This window comes from Cornus florida, unplaced genomic scaffold (assembly GCF_030987335.1).
Source record: "Cornus florida cultivar Cherokee Brave unplaced genomic scaffold, ASM3098733v1 CherokeeBrave_3.0.0_Hap2_Chr02, whole genome shotgun sequence".
In the NCBI taxonomy this organism is placed as follows: Eukaryota; Viridiplantae; Streptophyta; class Magnoliopsida; order Cornales; family Cornaceae; genus Cornus; species Cornus florida.
This window is the reverse complement of record NW_026775572.1, coordinates 89,448,943-89,463,616: the sequence shown is the minus strand read 5'-3', so window position 1 is coordinate 89,463,616 and position 14,674 is coordinate 89,448,943. Positions and strand designations below refer to the sequence as shown.

Genomic DNA, 14,674 nt, shown 5'->3' with positions numbered 1-14,674 from the left:
TAAAAGTTAACCCGATAACGGATCCAAAATGCGGAAGTTAAAGACAAAACCAAAGTCTATAGAGATATAAATCATCCCTAAGACATCCAAGTGACTTTCCATGAAGCCATGAAACTCAAAGAGAACGAAAGAGGAAACAAAGGTCAAAACGGGCAAAATCTATTAACCAAGGGGCAAAATGGTTAATTCACAAATAAAAAGAGAAAGTTGACTCTAAACAAGTCAAAGAAGGTGAATACAACCTAATCTAATCATTTTACAATATTTCAAGAGGTTCTAAGAACTTTGGCCAAGAATCCCACAAAAATGCCCATTCCCGGTTTAAGCGAAAACTGACACTATCTCACTAAAATATGAATAACTCCCATTTTGATTGGAATATGAGAATGGAATTAGTACAATTGGAAATATGACTTAAAATCCTTGAGTTTAGGCTCAAGAATCACCCCATTTGGACTGGAAATGAAGAAGTTATGGCCATTTGAAGTCGGAACAACAATGTTGAAACAAAACTGAAGAGGCAGATGAATGAAGGCTATTTTGGTCGACCGAACTGGAGTTTCGGACAACCAAACTGGGTAGAAATTTTCCTAAAAACATATTTTTGAGGGGAGGTTACTTTGGTAGATCGAAATAAGGCATCGGTCGACCGAAACTCCTCGAATCCTACTGAAAGCTCTACTAAACATGTGAGATTTGCAAGGGGACCTAAAAAATTCATTCCATCCACATGTATAGGTCAAAAACTAATTCTTTTTAAGGGAGATTGAGTATGTGAACATACACACAAGTGTAAAATGGTATTTTAAACATGCTACAATGGCCTACGGCCTCATTACATTTCATTTACAAAATTTGACATGCCAAACCTCCAAAGTTGATAAAAGTTACATTTCAAGGAAAAACTTAGAATCTAAATGTATACACTTGAACTTTAAAGTTTGTGGCCCTTTACCTCATGTCATACATATCAAATAGGTTCTAAATAGTGTATCTAAGTACATTTTACATATCATTAGGCAAAAATGTCATATTGAACCTAAGTATGTATTACAACATCAAAAGTAAAACTTAAACATGCTAACACTTGCATATGAATAAGAATAATTTAAAAGAAACTTCAATCACCAAACCACCCAAGGCAAGTGCAAATATCCAAATCTTGAATCCTGTACCTGAACAATACCCCCAATAACTTTGGAGTGAGTAAACAAGTTTAATCGTAGAGAAGGAGCATGCATAGACTCGATTTCTTACAGATTTTTACATTAACATGAAACAATTCAAAAGGTCATGCCACCTAACGTCTATGTTAAAGGTGAGACTAGGGGAGCATCCTAAGCTACCTTAGATCATTTCTAGCATAAATCACATCATTCATAAAATTTCAACAACATAGCAGAATGCTATGCAAAGCAACAAGATATAGATTCTCAAAGTTATCAACTTGAAATCTAAAATGCGAAAAACAACTAAAGTGGGTCATGCCACCTAACGTCTATGTTCCAATTGAATTTATAGGATCATTCCTAAGCTACATTTGAACAATACAACATAATGTACTTAACAACATCAAAGTTTACAATAATTCATCAAAATCATAAAACATGCATGTACTTAACAACATTAAAAACATGTTATGATTCATTCAAAATCATAATGCATAAATGTACTTAATAACATTAAATCGCTAATAAGCAAAACCACAAGTCACAAATTAAATATTGGTTGTCAACTTGGAATTGAATGCGAAATCAAATAGTGGAAGACTTGGACATCACGTCTCGGACTAAACCAAGTTCAAAGTGATTATTCCGGGCATTAACCCGTTGGGAAGACCACCCTAGTGCGCACTATCTCAATTGGGGAGAACTCATACCTCCCGCACTACAGCCAAACTGTAGCCATATCACTTGTAACAATGTCCCAAGACTCCAAAATAAACCAAATAAGTTCACAACTTATACATAATTTATATAATGCACGAAATCACCTTCCATGCACAAGTAGGTTGTAACCACACAATACATGCTCTAAATCCATAACTACTATAGGATGACAAATGTTGAATCTTCAGAGTGTGATTCGTTACACGTTATAATAACATCACATGTCAAATCATCAGTGTGCGATTCGTTACACGCTATAACAATATAATCCAATATTGAAAACATAAATTGAAGAATCTAATACAAGTCCAAAATCATGATTTAAATATATAACCTATGTAAAACACATGATTAAATCATTAACTCAATTGAAATGGAACTTAATTACATAATCTAATTAATTTCTCTAAGTTTCAAATCTCAATTAAATGATCCCAAATTAACACATGTTAAACAACATAGCATGGTCATTACACACATCCATTAAAATCTTAATTAGGCCAATGGAACAACAAGGTAGAATTTAATTAAATCATGATAATTAAATCTTTAACTTCTAAAACAACATCAAATGGTTCCAAATTAATATATGCAAGTATACAAGCCCTAGTCATCACAAATGTCAAGTTAAAAACTCAATTAAGCCAATGGAACCTTTAAATAGATTTTAATTAATTCTTTTAATTAAAATCTCTAGATTTTCAAACTCATCCAAATGCTTTCAAATTAAAGTATGTTAAAGAACATGCCAAGACTTAATTTAATAACATATCACAAATTATTTCCACGCAAGGTACGACCATAAGAATTAAATTTTCACCAAAGAAAATTATGAAATAAAAAGTGCAATTCTTATTCAAATAATCCCAATTTAATATATGTTAACAAACATACCAAAGCATAATTTTTTAGCATGCCACAATTTAATTCTAAGTTGAATATCATCATGTGAATTAAATTGTAACTATAGAAAATAATTAAATTAAATTCTAGATTATGAACAAAAGCATGCATACAAGTTGTATAAGCATCAAAAGCATGCAAGACAACAAAAATATGAAACTATAACATCCCCTACCTCCATTTGAGATGAAATCTCAAATCCCCACCGAAAGAAAAGTGCTCCAAATCCGACGATACTCCTAGGTTATGTCGGGGACAACACGGTGAACATAAAACTCCAAAGCGGACATACCAAAATCCTAACTTGGCTTCAAACATGAACTCAAAATTTGGCTAAAAATGGATTCTAATAAGGGGGAAAGATGTGCGTCGTCAAGACAAGCATTAAACACTAAGGCACTACGATGTTTCACTAAGGAGAAGAAGCTCAAAAGAGGAAAGAGAAGGTGGCAGCCCCATGGTCTTCCATGGCTGCCGGCCAAGAGGGAGGAAGAAGATGGAAAAAGTGAATTTTCACTTTAAGACATTTTATTTATAGTAAAACCCTAAAAGTGCCCCGGAAGGGCACCGCCGGGTTCGGAAAAGTGAAATTCGTGCAGACGCGCTCAAATGGCAAAACTCCATGAATGAAAAAGAACTAAAATGAGAAAATATGAACAACGGAAGAAACGACATCAAAAACTGAGTCCCAAGCAGAAAGATATGCCCCAAACAAGTTCGACGGCAACTAGGGCCAGAAACCCTGAAACTGGAGAAAAATGACCAAAAGGAAATCCTATGAGTACACGACTTGACAAAAAGTGAAAATGAATCTCGTACGAGGATCCAGGCTCAAAACAAGGCATTCAGCAATAACTTTCATTAATTGCACAATGACCCCTCCAAAAAGTGTAAAATGCACAACTGGTCCAAAATGAAAATATCTTCAAAAAATATTTTCTTAAAAAGTCCTAAAATAAAATATCTTCAAAAGATATTTACGAAAAAAACCCCAAGAAAAGAGAATGTTTCTGAAGAACTGTGCATCCATGTGCCTATGGACACATAGAGCAACCAGAGTACTTTTCTACAAAAGTAAAGATACGTATTTCGTGGAAACCACGTAGAATGAAGATACATGAAGTCAAAAACCAACTCCAAACATAAAAAGTGAGGTTATGCCAACAAAGTGACAAATGGGAAAAAGACAAAATAGGGAAAAGAACGAAAAGTGAATAGTGTCCAAAAAGTGAAAATATGGAAATGACTCGGTCCTCAAAGAAAGTTGTCAATCCAAAGAAAAAAGTCTCAGAAACTATTTTCGAGCACTCGAGATGACACTAAGTGATGAGAAACCGAACTCAGAAAAGAAAGAACAACGAAAAAAAATATCCATAAAATTCTGAGAAAAAGGAAAGGAAGGAAAATGATCGGGTCATTACAAATTTCTATACTTGTGCTTTTGCAGATGCAGCGTAGGCAAAAGACTTGCCAAAAAGAGAGTATCTAAAGCTACGCAGCCTCCTCCATCTCCTAAGGAGGAGTCATATTCATCATTTGAGGCTACTGCATCGGCATCTACATCTTCAGAGCCATCTTTTATGGAGGCACAGGGTCCCATTATCACAGTAGTGCCTTCTCTCACTTTCTCTAGCAGGAAATTAGAGCTAAAGTTCAGATTCGACTGAGAGTTATTCGCAAGGTTGGAGTAGACACAGTAGTCTTATGATGAGCTCACCCGTAGGGGCATCGATGCTATAATGACTCCGGCAGACACTATAGCCTACTCCCAGTTGGTTGCTTTATTCTTCCAGCACCTCCGGATGGATTAGGACGATCGACAGTTGATGCATACGACTATAGATGGTTAGGACATTGCTATTTCTATCCCTGCCATTGCTGCTGCCTGCCGATGCCCCTATCTTTCACCATAGGTCGCTGACTCTGAGGATCCATGTACCCTATCATTCCAGCTTACCCCGCTGAGATGACCATGGTTGCTATACTTTCTCTACAGGCTATCTTCGAAGGCAATATATTTGCAGACTGGGTTGATATTGATCCCCGATACTGGTTCTTCGATTATGTGCTGCACCTCAATGCCTTTCCTTCAGGCCATAGTACACAGAGGCAGGATGGGATTCTACATGCTCTATACTATTTAAGCCAGGGTTGCTGGATTTCTATTCCTACTCTCATTTGGGAGATTATCCACAAGTTTTGGAAAAATCTAATCTTCAAGCACAATTCTAGAGCTGATGCTTGGCCTTTACCATATGGCCACCTGATTACATAGCTACTGATTGACTAGGGCTATCCATTTGACCCAGCAGAGATTTTAGAGCCTCCTGCACAGAGAGTAAGAAGGGTGTATGACAATGCGAAGTGGACCAAGACTTTCAACGCTTACATAAAGAACAAGAAAAATAGAGAACAGAAAAGAAAGAAAGCCCAATAGAGAGCCGCGGAGGATACAGACGAGGGATCTCAGGGATCACCTTCTTCCTCCAGACCTAGACAGCGGTGATGCATTCCTACTTCCACATTTACCTCACAGCTGAATCTACCACTCCCTTCCCATCTATCCCAGTAGGCTGGTCCCTCACATGTCCCTCCTACAGAGCCGATGCCCTAAGCCGACACTCAATGCCATCATGCCAGTTCAGATTCCAGCTACAAAGCTAATCTGATTTAGCTGCATAAAGACTTTATTTTTTTCATAGCTGACATGACAGGGCGGCACAATGACATTATGAGGCATCACGATGATTTAGTGAGGAGGCATGATGATTTAGTCCGGTGATCTAATGATTTGAGGAGCGACATTACCGAGGCGAGGAGAGATATTTCCACATTGCGGATAGACATTCAGACATTGCTCACTCGACATAGCTGGGAGATGTCCGATATGCTCCAGGTCATTGCCGACATGCTTATGCCAGATGTCGCACCCTGATTCCACCATTCTCTCTCTATTACTTTTCTATGCTATGATACATTTTGATACACTGCTATTTTTGGGATATTTTTGCACTGTTTTGATACTTTGCACTGGTTCTGGATATTTTGCACTACACATGATACATATGGTTTTTGGATATTGGTTTTGAATATATTTTGCATCTACGGATTTTTTGGATTAATGATATCATTGATATTGGTTTTGGATATTTTGAGCTTTATATTACTATATGCCATGGATTTTTGCCCAGTTCTTTATTCCACCTCTCATTTATATCATTGATGCATATGCTTTGATAGTTGCTAGTGTACCCATTTTTAGACAGGTTTTTTGGAATCTAAGTTTGGGGGTGCGACTTCCAATACTAAGCTTCCGTTGTCGGGTCCTATTTGCTACACCCATTTGGTACACTCTTTCCATTATCTGTTGCTTCTTTGTACATTGAGGACAATGCACAGATTAAGTTTGGGGGTGTGTTAGCATATTTTGACATATCGCACTTAGTTTCTATGCATATGGTATGACTTGAGAGTTTTTAGCTATGATTTTGATCTTTTGAGGACCATGATACTTAGAATTTAAAAATTGCTTGACTTGAGAGTCCAATACTCCTTGTATGCCTTGTGGATGCCATTTTTGAGTAAATTTTTTGAAAGATTGAGATCTTGGTTGCATTTGTGGTCCAGATCATCTTGATCTTGTGATTATTTTAAGATTCACTCTAGGATTCTACACTAGCACATACGCACACTAGCATTCATTTGTGCGGTATATGCTTTGTTGATTATTGATTTGGTTATTTCCCAATTGAGCTAGTACTGCTTTGAAAGCTTTCATTCTTGACAAAGGTGGATAACAAACCCTTTTCACAAAGTAGCCGGGATTCTAGCCTCATTAAGCATTAAATTTCTCGCGCTGAAAGGTGGAGGGCCCAAACTTTAGGTTTTAAAATATATATATATATATATATATATATATATATATATATATATATTCAAAAGTAAATAAAGTGAGGCCTTCTTACCAAAGGTGAGAAGTAAGAAATGATTAAATAGAGATTGTTTTGATTTGTAGGCTAGTTGATTTGAGCTTGTAAGTCCTTAGGGGTGTCTCTACACCTAATGCCCTAAAGTCGTTCGGTTTGGGAGCCATTGACCTAACACTCGCCTCATGAATCTTTTAGAAAGCTTAAGAGATCACTACATTGCACCATGCTTCCATCTTTGATCCTATAAAAAAAAATTAAAAAAAAATCGAATGAAAAGAATAAGTGCACCTAGTCAAATAAAGCTTTAATAAAAGGTTCACTCTTTGTGTTGATGATCGGTACTAGATTTGTGTGTTAACTTGAGGCCGGATGTGATCATTTCTTTGGTTAGCTTAGATAGCAACATATTTGATGTTGGTTCACTTAAAAAGGATTCTAGAGTTGTTTTGATTTGCATGATCATTATCGTGATGTGTGGAGGACCATAATTGTTTACTTGGTGTTAAAATTTTGGAAATTTGCTTAGAGGTGGTTGAAAAATTGCATACTTGAGGTAGTTTTCTCCTAATACTTGTTTTGTATGTTGGTGCATCTTTAGTGAGAAAAAATTTAATATTTGTGGGTATCATTTATGGAAACCCTGACGAGACTTCACTCGTCCACTAGGGGTAACTTAGGGGTTTAAAAGGCTTGTTGCATATGCTAAATGCAATCGTGTTCCCTACGAAAGTGGCGTTATCCTTTCATTGCTTTCAAGTTCATAGTTGTATAGTTCTTTATTTCTTTCTTTTCTTCACAGTTCATTACTACGAACTAGCAATATCTAAGTTTGGGGGTGTGATGAGTGCTCAAATGTGCTGCATTTTAGCACCTAAGCTAGGCTATTTTAGTCTATTCATCTATCTTACTTTTCCGTTTTAGTTTTAATTTGTGTTTTTGTCTATTTCAGGTCAATAAGGTTCAAATAGGCTAAAAAGAGCCTTTTAGCTCCTTTTTTGGAGTCAAGGAAAAAATTCAGAAAAAGTCAGAAAAACTGCACTGTTCAAGTTTCGATCGATCGAAGAAAGTTACAATCGATCAAAAAAAAGGCGGTGCCAGCTCAGTGGATAAGGTTACCAGTTGTCCAAAATATCTTTACCACGTCATCTTCGATCGATCGAAGTAAGTTTCGATCAATTGAAGCTCTCTTCGATCGATCGAAGCAAGTGATGGCAGTGAGCTGTTTAATTCCTGAGTGCACCCGAACTCCACCTACTTTTGTAGCTTCGAGATTGCACCAATTAAAGGCCTTATTTTTGACATGTTGCCTACTCGAAGAGGCTTATATTTAAATCAAATGAACCAATTTGTATACTGTCGAACAATTTGAGTTCTAAGAATTGTTTTTAGCTTAGATATTATTCTTTCTCTAGAATTAGGGTTTTTTGGAGTGATGAGTGCTGAAAAGTGCGCATTTAAACCCCTTAAGCTTTGGTATTCTAGATCCTTTATCTATTTTATTTTCCCACTTTAGATTGATTTTGTATTATTTTCATTTTCAGGTACTTATTCCCAAAGTAAGCTAACTTAGGCAAATAAGAGCAGAAATTAAGTAATTTTGGGATGAATCAAAGAAAGGAGCAAAGTAGAGCAAAAAAGAAGCAAAAGGTGTTATTTTAGCAACTTCGATCGATCTCAAGAAAAGTTTGATCGATCCAACTTTCATCGATCTCAGCACTTCACGATGGATCTGAGCCATGTTTGTCCCTATTCAAAGATCTCAAAGTTCGATCGATGCAACTTGATTCTTTGATCGATCGAACTTTCTTGTCCTTATCCACAAGCTAGATCTTATCCAGCTGTACCACCCTACCAACCACTTTTGTCCTTTTCCCAAAAATAACTTCAAAATATCTCAGATTTTTTTTTTATCCAAAAAGGCGCCGCTATAGAGGATCGATCCAACTTCAATTTGATAGATCTCAGCCATGTTTGATGGATCTCACCACAAGTTCGATTGATCGAACTTCTCAAATTCTGAGAAAATCTAAATTCCAGCTCATTAAAGTTGTCTCATATCCAATCATTGGAGGAAGATTGGTGTACGAGCCCAGCTCATTCGGGGTGATATTTGACCTACCTATATAAGGAATATGAGCCACTTTTTGAGAAGGGGGAGAATTAGAGACTTTGGATATACTTGAGAGGTACAATTTTCATATCTTAGGGAGGAAGAAAAGAAGGGAGGAGGCTAGAGACACAAGCTCGGAGTTCTTCCATCAACCAAGAAGAGGAGCAATCTCTACCATGGAGTTAGCCCTTGAGGGTTGGAGGACACCATCCATGAGTGGCTAGACATCCTATTGGAGCTAGAGTTAGCCCTAAGCATGTTTTTTACATCTTGATTTATGTATTTTTGAGGGGATTTGTATTGTGATACATGTTTTGACACTTTTATATGTATAGATCTTGTTTATTCAATGATTTATATGGTTTAATGCTTCTAATTGATCATTTCATTCTATCCATACGTCTATGTATGCTAGAATAGATGTTCATGTGTTTGTCTCTATTTCTTGTGTTGTTGATGCATGTCTATGTGTATTAATGCTATAGATCTAGAGATTGTCAAGACATAGTGCTTAATGGAATGCTCTTGTGTTTTGTTTGATGGTTCATACACATTTCTTGATGGATTGTACCTCTCCCTTAGTTCAATTAGTTTAATTTTATGTCATTAGCTTAATTGTAGTATAGTTGTAGTTTAGATGTTAAATGGGAGGACAATCCATGCTTGTTGTTTAATGTTCCATACTTATGAAAGTAAGTAACATATATCTCTAACCTTGTGATGTGTTTGGTTATGAGCTTAAAGAGAGGATTAATGGCTTAATTTGATATGTTGTGCTATCCACTATGTTGCTTAGACAATATATGCTTAATTTGTCATCCATGCTTATTGAAACAACCACACACACACACTCTGTTGCAATACATGTTTTTTCCCCCTCATTAATCATTTATTAAGGGTGTAGAAAAGCTATGCTTAGTGGTGATCTCTAAATCCCAAGATTTCTCTTTTATTTTCTCTTATTTACATTTAATTATCTACTTTAGTTAAATTGCTTCCTACTGTAATTCAACCACCAACCAATCTTTTGATCACTCGACTTACTAACCCTAATCTTGATTCCTCAATCTAGTACGACCCACCAATCCCTTGGGATGATCCTTACTTTCCCTAACTATATTTTTAGTGAAAGGTAGTAGTGGCAATTTCTAAATGTAAAACTTGGCCACATTCATCATAGCTCTACACTATTATCTTTTAGTGCACAAACTTTGGGTCGGAGTGTGGCAAACCACCAAGTTTTTGGCGCCATTGCCGGGGATTGATTGGCAACGTCGTATTTGTGGAATCAATTAGGAATTAGTACTCTTTTGATCGTGTTTTTACTTTGTTTTCATTTTCATTTTGATTACTTATTGTGTTGGTTCTTGTTTTACTAGGTACATTGAGCAAGAAGGTGAGCAAAGGAGTATTCCAAGCAATGAGCTAAGCAAAGCAAAGGAAAAAGGCTAAAAATCTAAAAAATTTGCAAGGCTAAAATTGAAATTAAATCGAGATGTTAAAGGACCCTTTGTGAGCTCTTTCTTAACTCAATCTCTAGTTAAATCGTCGGCCCGCATGGAGGCTTGTATTTCAATTCTTAGATAAATCGTAAGCCCACGTGGAGGCAATCTACTTTTCTTGCATATTGTTGATAGCATGGGAGTATGGGAACATTGTATGTGGAGGAAGTTTGTTAATTGTTGATTTGTTGTGAAGGTGAAATGTTTGTCATTATTGCTTGTTGTGTTGCATTGTGCATGCATAGTCGTAGATCATTGAGACCCACTTTTGTCCCTTTAAATTTTCATCTTGAATCCATTGTTCGAAACTCTAAGGGAAAAGGAAGTTCTAGTCAATCCATTTCATCAATGGAAGGTTATAATGAGGACCATGTGGAGGACCTTGGTCACATAGACCAACAAGGCATCCTCCACCCCAATGTGCATCATGATAACATGCAAGTACCATTACACATGCCGAGGCCATTCGTTTATCCACCACAACAACAAGGCCAAGTTCCATTGGGAATGCCAAGGCCAATCTATGCTCCACAACCTCCCATCATTCAAGGCAATCAAGGTGCCCATGTTGTACCTCCAATTGCCAATCCTCCCCTTGCTTTAAGAGATCACTATGTGCTTAATGAATACAATGCACCTACATGCATTCAATTGCCACCATTTAGAGCACACCACTATGAGATCAAACCACAAACCATTCAAATGCTTCCTAACTATCATGGACTTCCAAGTGAAGAACCTTACAAGCATTTGGATGAGTTTCTTGAAGTATGTTCCACCGTGAGATACATGGACATGCCAGAAGAGGTCTTAAGGCTTAAACTTTTTCCATTCACCCTTAAAGACAAGGCAAAATATTGGTTTAACAATCTTAGGCCTTTTTTAATAACTTCTTGGGCAGAAATGCAACTAGAGTTCTTGAAGAAGTACTATTCGGTTTCTAAGACCAATGCCATGAGAACCTCAATTTGAGAGTTTCCACACGAGGATGGGGAAATGTTCCACGAGGCATGGGAAAAATTCAATGAATTGCTTAGGAAGTGTCCACATCATGACATGCCTAAATGACAATTAGTTTAATACTTCTTCGAGAGCTTATCGGACAATTACAAGGGCATGGTTGATGCTTCCATGGGTGGCTCTTACATTAATAGGCATGAGGATGACGTGTGGCGTCTTTATGAGAGCATGAGTGAGAATTTTTTGCATCGAACTTTATCTTATAAGAATGGTAGGAATTCAAGTGGAAGGAAGAGTGTTGGCTTATATCAAGTCGACCATTCCAATGAAATAGCCGCCGAGATGAAATCCTTATCTCAAAGGTTTGATGAATTCTTGATCAACTAAAACTCGGCAAATCAAGTATCTTCTATCCCTAACCATTCCCATCATGCATCCAATGAGACATGTATGACTTGTTCAAGTGTTCTACATTCAACTTCCAATTGTCCCCATGGACATGTGCAAAATGAGCATTATGAACAAGTCAATGCAACTTTTGTTAATCAAGGTAACAATCCTTATGGCAATCATTATAATCCTAGTTGGAGGAATCACCCAAATTTCTTTTGGAAAAACCAAGGGGAAGGCTCAAACCCTCTCTAAGGTGGTTTCCAAGGGAAATATATTCCACCTCCAATGCAAAGCTAAGGTTCCCAAGGATATAGACCATTTCAATCATAAGGAAATCAATTCTCTAATTCTCATTTTCTTAATTAACCATCATATTCTCAAGGAAATGCTAGGATTCCCGCTTTTGAAGAGAAATTTTTGACCGCTCTAGGCACTCTAGAGGCTAACACTCAATTACTTCATTCCCATTCTCAATCCATTGCTAAGCTAGAAACCCAAGTAGGGCAAATAGCTAGTACTTTGAATGCTAGAGAGAAAGGGAAAATGCCTTTGAATGCCCCACAAAAGCAACAATGTGTTGTGGAGACTCATTCCTCATCGGAAGGTCACACAATAGAGCATGTTAATGCGGTGACAACCTTGAGAAGTAGGAATATTGTGGACAACCAAGTGGGTATGTCCAATGAAGAGAGTGAACCAGTGCAACCACAAGTTGACACCCGTTCCGTTTCTTATCCTATTCCTCCTTCATTGCATATGCATGATTTTTCGAATGAGAATATCTTGAAAAGTGATTTGAAAAGTGATTTTGAAAAGAAAGATTTGCAACATGATTTTAAAACTTCTTGTGTTGAAGAGACTTCAAAGAAAATTTCTGAAAAGGTTTTTGAGCAGCCAAGAGCTCCATTCCCAGATACCTTAAAATGTTCCATTTCAAATGACAAGCAAAAGGCCAAAGCAAATGAAATTATGGATGTGTTTAGGCAAGTGAAAGTCTATCTTTCACTTTTGGATGCAATCAAGCAAATTCTGGCTTATGCCAAGTTCTTAAAAGACTTATGCACCCAAAAGAGGAAGAACAAAAGCCAAGCACCTAGCCAAGTGGTCTTAACCAAGCAAGTAAGCTCAATTTTGCTGCATAACACTCTTCCAAAGTTTAAGGACCCCAGTTCACCTACCACTTCATGCATCATTGGAGATCATATCATTAATCGGGCTCTTCTTAACCTAGGAGCAAGTGTTAATCTTCTTCCATACTCGGTATATGTTAAATTAGGCTTAGAAGACTTGAAACCGACGATGGTGGTTTTGCAACTTGCTGACCGATCCATCAAAAAGCCTAAGGGTATCATTGAGGATGTATTGATTAAGATTGATAAATTCTTCTTTCCCATTGATTTCGTTGTCATTGACATGGAACCGGTTCCAAATCCTAAGAGCCAAATTCTCGTTATCCTTGGCTGTTCTTTCTTGGCAACCGCAAATGCCAACATTAATTATAGGACGGGGATAATGAAGATCTCATTTGGCCGCATGAAGAAGTTAATGTTGTGGAGAAATGCTATGACCTTAAATGTGAAGGAATTGAGTTTTTGTGTGAAACCAAAATTCCAAAAAGTCCATCTTCAACGTTGAAACTAAAGAAAGTTGTTTCAAAGTCTTGTTTTGAAAGGGCATGGAAGCCTAAAGATTGCTTTGATCAAGGACCAATAACTTCTCTTGAGTTTAATCCAACAAGTTCCTTAAAGAACCATTTGTTGGGTGGAGTTCGAAGCACTCATCACCCCATTAAGGAGGGGATGCACTACAAGATGTTTGATCTAAACTAAAAGTGCCCAACGTCTTGCTAGAGACGTTAAAGACTAGCAAGACATTTCATAGGGTGTCAAAACCCTATTCCTCCCTCATTTCTATCTTTAATTTCATTTCTTGTGAAGTCTAGATATTGGATTTGGGTTCATATGCATTGCTAGCAACTGTGATTAGGATTGCATGCACTTTTATGTTGAAATTGAGCATTTTGCATAAGTTCGATTGATCTCAAAATGGGTTCGATCGATCGAGCTTCCCACCTGCATCAAACCTGCATCCAAATCACTCTTTGTCCAATCGTTCGAACAAAACCTGCATATTTCAGTTCTCTGTCCCATCGTTTGAACTTGTTCCTAGATTGATCTTTAGTTCTTCGATCGATCCAACTTTATCTTGGATCGATCTGCAGTTCCAACACTTAGAAAAATTTTAAACCTGCATCACCTGCATCCAAAAGCCTCTCTGTCTCATCGATCGAACATTTCTTCAAATCTTTGCATTCTCGATCGATCGAAAGTAATCTGAGATTGATCTTGGTGAAATCGATCTTTGTTCTTTGATTTTCAATTATGACTTTGTTATAAATTCTTAATTTCAAAAAAAAAAAAAAAAAAAAAAAGAGAAAAAAGAAAAATTCAAAAAATATTTTATTATTTAATTATTATTGTCATTTTTATTTTCCAAATATATATATATAAATAAATAAATATTTTCCAAAAATCCTAAAAATATTTTTACTTTTTATTTTAGTTATTTATTTCTTTTTTATTATTTTATTTTTTTTTTATTTTTCAAAAAATCCTAAAAATATTTTGTCACTTAAGAGGAGAGATCGATGTCAGTTCGATCGATCTGAGGATTCAGTACGATCGATCGAACTGGCAAGGGAATGTTTTTAAAAATCGATTTAGGGTTATTCGATCGATTCCACAAGAATCGATCTCAAACCCTTGTTTCACCCTTCGCCGCTGCATCCCAACTCTTCTCTACCTCCGGCGAGACTCCGGTGACCATCCCAAGCGTCAAATCTCTCTCTTTTTTCTCGGATCTAGGATCTCATCTTCATCTCACCTTCTTTTTTGATTCCGGTAAGATCCGAGACCTCATCTCTTTGATTCAAGCTTCGATTTGATCAATACATGCTTTAAATGTTAGATCTATGTTGTTTTCATGATG

At 36.8% G+C, this 14,674-nt stretch overlaps 1 pseudogene; it reads right to left on the bottom strand.

Annotated features, from left to right (window-relative positions):
• Positions 1-11,292: 11,292 nt before the first annotated feature.
• On the bottom strand, positions 11,293-11,391 carry LOC132297869 (small nucleolar RNA R71; annotated as a pseudogene).
• Positions 11,392-14,674: the final 3,283 nt, after the last annotated feature.